Raw genomic sequence first — 5,628 nt, forward strand, 5'->3', positions numbered from 1 at the left:
AGAAGAAAAACTATTCAAATAAAAATTTTTGTAAACCAAAGACTGCTTGTCCTAAACATTTTGCACAAGGAAAATGTGGAATCATACTAAATATTCAAGCCATTTTTATAAGACTTATATTTTACATTTGATTTTGGAATACTTACTTTTGGAATCATCATTAATGTAGAGTAAAGCCACTTTAAACTTAAAGGGAGGTAAGAAAATAATAACCAATAATGTGTATTTGTTGAGGAGCTAATCAAGAATGACCAAAATGTTGAGTAACAGTGACTCATGCCCATAATGCTAGCTATTCAAGAGAAATGAGGATCTCAGTTCAAAGCCACTCTGGGCAGGAAAGTTTGTAAACTCTTATACCCAATTAACCACCAAAAATGATGGAAGGGGAACAATAATTCAAGTAGTAGAATGCTAACTTCCAGCAAAAAAAAGTTCAGGGATGTTGTTTAGGTCCTAAGTTAAAGCCCTGGGAATGGCAGAAAAAACAAAAACAAAGAATGCCAAAAGCTCACCATGAATGAAAGCTGCCATCTATAACTGGAAATACTGAAGTTGTCTTTTTTTTAATACTCTCGCCCATAGCAAAATCCTTGGCATACCAGCCATCATTGTTTTGGCACACATGGTATTGTTTCTTCTTCTGCCAAACCCATACACCTCCTTTGCCTCCTTTGGTTATTTTTACAAATCAAACCAGCCTTTCCCACAGCTGTCTCTGAGGTAGAAGCCTATCGAAAAGCTCCTACCTACCTTGTTTATGCCTCAGTCAGAATTTGCTTTTAAAAAAACACCTAATTATGAGAATAATTCTCCACTTCTTTATTCTAACGATAATGTAAAATAGATTCAAGATTCAAGGAAGAGCCCCTATATTCATCCATGTAGGACAAACTGCACACTGCGCCACACCAGACAAGTCCATGGGATAACATTTTTTGTGGACTTGGGACTGTGGCCTCTAAAAACTATAAAATGCAGCAACTCTGTTCTGTGAGCCCACAGAAATATAGAATGCACAACCCACACAAAACTACTGCTCTCTTCTGAAACATCTTCCTAATTTTATTTGAAATTTTAAAGACTGAGTAAATCAATGTCTGTTCAAGTTGTGCAGAGAATTTCTGTAGAAAAAATTTTTTTCACGTTCTTTCCTGACACCTTATTAAAAGAACAGGGGGAAGACATCTTAAATGTCTAATTTCCCTTACCAGTGAGAATATTGTAGACAGAAGGTGGGGTGTTTAGTAAATTTGTTTTGTCAGTTTGCATTGTTTTTCAGCTGGTATATTCATGAGCGCTCAACATGAATATTTTTGATGTGCAAATGTACAAACAGCATTTTCTGCAAAGAACATTTTAATTTTGTGAATATTCTTCACTATGTTATTACATCAAGTATCAATTTCATCACATTAAATAGTTTCAGAGTCTAAATGGTTCTATTCACATCATGTAATCTTATAAGGACAAAAAAAGATTGATTTTTTAAAATTGGCTTTAATGTGCCCTTTCCTAATCAAATTCAGTATTGCTAAGAACTCAAATGTGTTTCTATAAATCTGAAAATATCCATCCAAACCAGGGTTCCCATGTTTATTTAATAATATATAAGACCCTCAAGCAGTACAGAAGGAAGTCACAAATATCTAAAAAATTCCACAGATACTCTCCCAATTTGAAAACAGCATAAAATAGTTATTTTGTACTCTGTGTAATAGTACTCTGTTGTTAAATGGAATTGAATTAAAGAGATAGTGGAATATTTAAATGGACATAAAATCATTTTTTAAAGGAAGAAACACTATAAAAACAATATGGTGTAGGGGCTGGGAATATGGCTTCATGATAGATTGCTTGCCTTAGCATGCATGAACACTTGGATTCCATTCCTCAGTACCACATAAACAGAAAAGGCTGGAAGTGGTGCTGTGGCTCAAGTGGTACAGGGCCAGCCTTGAGCAAAAGAAGCTCAGGTCCTGAGTTCAAATCCCAGAACTGGCAAAACAAAAACAAAATAAGATCTTGTGGAGAAAGTGAGCTTCTGTGGCTGGTTAGTTCTCCATCCACCATCCTCTCATACTCCTCATGTCCCAAAGGCAGCTAGGCCTCTCTTTTAGCCCATGGGTCTATGTGAGCTCCCGTGCCCACCTTGGAGCTTCAGCTATATCTAAGCCAATCAGTATCTCACATTACCTTGAGCTATATTGGTTAAATCAGCAATAGACGCTTGACCTACTTAGAAACCAAAAGGCACTTCTAGGGAATCCTTGGGCAAAGAATCTTGCCCTTTGACGTTTAAAACCTAGACCACAAAAGATTGACAGCTGCTGGGACCAGGAGGTGTTTTCCTCAGGTCAGAGTTAAACAAGACAAGACAGTAAAGAAGTGAGATGTGTGTGGATAAGTGCCTGTCTCCTATCTCCAGCAACAATGGTTGAACCCTGGTATCTAGCCAGACCATGATCTACAGTCAATTTTATTAGAAATCAGCTTTCAGCAAAAAATAGGAAAGGCAAGTCAAAGAAAAAAATTTATTTCACACAGCTTTACTTTTCTCTATTCTTTCTCCTTTTATTATCTGTGAATCACAACTGTCTTCTTTATTTTCTTACTCGGCTCATTCTACCTCTTTCACAATGTACTTGAAAAGATTGGTCCTATTAGCTTCTCTAGGAAAGAGATTATTCTGCGTTCATTTCATACCTGCACAATCTATTTATCTGACTTAATTTCTGGGACATAGCAGAGACTTCCAGTAATTATAGGAATAGTATGTTGTAGAAAGAGCTGTGAAGAAAGCATGCACACATATGTTCCCACTAGCCAATTGTTTTGTTAATGAACATCTTAGTGCCTTAATATTCTCATGTGTAAAGTAGGTATAATAATGTATCATTTATGACTGTGATGAAAATGAAATCTTGTTTGCAATGTCTATATGATGCCTACATTAGAGAAAATTCCCTATCATTATTAGTTTTTTCAACCTCAATCCCCATGAGCATTGCATTAACTGATAAATCAAGAATGAGATGAGAACATGAGAGATTAATGTGGATATAGACAATGGAAATGACTAAATTTAGTAAATAATGTGAAAATAAAAATAACAAATTTTGAAAACACACTAGATAGTGTGGAAAGTAAAGAAAACTAAATATAACAGAGCAGACTTGAAGACATATGAATACCAGAGGGGATTTCTATCAGGATATGGAAAATAAACACAGACCATATTATTCACTGTTTAAAAACTTTCTCTCCAAGTTCTAACAATGAATCAAACTGGCAATAGCAGTGAGCTATAATTTAATTTCTGTGAATTTTTTAACTAATCAGGCCCTATTTCTCTGTTAGGGCTCCTATCAATCATTTCACTAAGTAATTTCCCAATACATTCTATGCAGAGAGTTCATCTGTAATAAGCAATTTGATAATAACCATGCATAGAGGAACAATATAAAAAGAAACTCCTCAATACTGAAAATGAGATATGCATTACCTTAGTACTTAGTTACTACATATATGAAGTCCTGTGCCTTTCTACAAAATGTCCACTGAATTTTTGTGGTAAGATTTGCTGGCTAGGTGCACTGGGAAGGTGGCTCACTGGTAGAGTGCTTGCCTTGCATGCAGGAGGTACTGGGTTCAATTCCTCAGCACCACATGAGCAGAAAAGGCCAGAAGTGGCGCGGTAGTTCAAATGGTAGAGTGCTAGCCTTGAGCTGAAGAGCTGAGGGACAGTGCCCAGGCCCAGAGTTCAGGCCCCATGACCGACCAAAAACAAAAAACAAACAACAAAAAAAACAAAAAGCCGATTTGCTGGCTAGAAACACCATGATAGACAAATATCTAGATAAATAAATCTAAATATCAAAGTGATGTGGAAGGCAAAATATCTTTTAATGTAGTCATCGAAAGATGAATAAATGAAGCTACTTTAGCTCACTAATCACTTTTCATTAGTGGAAAAAAAGAGTTAAACTTATTACAACAGTATATTTTCTTTGCCATTAGGGGCAATGCCAACAGAAACCAGTGAGGTCATTTGTAGATTAACTGCAATATTAACCATATCTTGATTCAATTAACATAGTCCATGCATACAAATTAGAGAAAGTGGAGTATCTCTTCTATGAAACTTATATGAATAGATATTTCTGACCTGGTGATTCTTGAAGATTGACTTCAAAATTTTATATGCCTAAACATTTTTTTAAATTTCTTTTGTGGAATTTTTCATTGGTGTATATTAATTGTAGAGAATGAAAGGTTTCATTGTGACATTTTCTTATGAGCATTAAAATCTAATGTGATCAGATTCACTACCCCCCCCTTTCTACTTTATTGCTATCCTCCTGGATAGAATTCTTTCTAATATAAATTAGCTAATTCTCCAGTGAGGAACACTGATTGCTCAAGTTTATCATTATAAATAATAACTAATAAAGCCTTTTATATTTAAATACTCTAACTTAATATTTTCATTTCTAGGAATTGATCTTCACAGCATGATCATAACTGTTCACAACTATTTTACCATACGGGTATAATATGAGATGGTTGGTTTCCTAAAAGATCATTTATTTATGCAATGTATATTCAAAAGTCATTAAAATAGTCAATAATAACTGTTTTAATGAAATACATAACATTTACAATAATCTAACAAAGTAAGAAATGAAAAAATTCATATTTTAAATGAGGAAAATGTAAATGTTACTCTAAAAATATTATGATTTTGTTCAATGGTTTAGTGGTGCTGGTCAAACCTATTGATGAGTGTAGAGTTGTTTGCTTACAAACACAAAAGAAATACCAAAACTTATTGTGTTATTTTTCAGTCTTGTTCCTGACGATTAAATGATATGTTCCTGCTTTTCTCCATTGCTATAAACTTGCTTTCCCTGTTATCTCAGTATTGACAATGAACCCGGCCAAAGCAGCCCTTTTTTATTTTCCTGTTTTACAGAATCATGAGATATCAGTGGTCATTCACACTACTAAGCTTCTCACCTTATTAATAGCTGTGCTGAAAATATTTGCTTATTTACTTATGACAGCTCAATTCTGGTCTTATTTTTGATCGTTTAAGTTTTGTGATTTTTTTTCATACCTGTCTCGACCGCCTCAACCCGCAAGGATGACGCCACAACAGGTTCTTCTTTCAGACGGTTTATTCAGGACCTTGTTTACAGCTTCTTTTTTCCTACTTCTCTCCTGCCCGCTTCTTCCTTCTTCTTCCTGCTTCTCCTTGTTTCTCCTTCCCATCCACCCCCGCGCTCCGGTTATAAGCCTCCTGGATGGCCAATCCTGAAGCGCCATGTGGCATATACCGATAGGGCTGCAAACACGAAAGCAAACTAGGAGCCAAGTCATAGCCATATAAGGAGTTGTTTTTTACAGAGAGCACTCCTCACGGGGAAGACGGAAGGCGCCATCTTAGGTTGCAGCCGCACCACGCGGCCCTGCCATTTTAGCTACAATGTTGCTTTTGCAGCCCTCTTTGGTTGCGGCTCCCGCAGCTCTCCACACATACCTACTATATCACAATCCATTCTCTTTTTTTTTTTTTGGTCCAGTCCTGGGGCCTGAACTCTGGGCCTGGGCGCTGTCCCTCAGCTC

This window comes from Dipodomys ordii, unplaced genomic scaffold (genome assembly GCF_000151885.1).
Source record: "Dipodomys ordii isolate 6190 unplaced genomic scaffold, Dord_2.0 Scaffold59, whole genome shotgun sequence".
NCBI classification, from domain to species: domain Eukaryota; kingdom Metazoa; phylum Chordata; class Mammalia; order Rodentia; family Heteromyidae; genus Dipodomys; species Dipodomys ordii.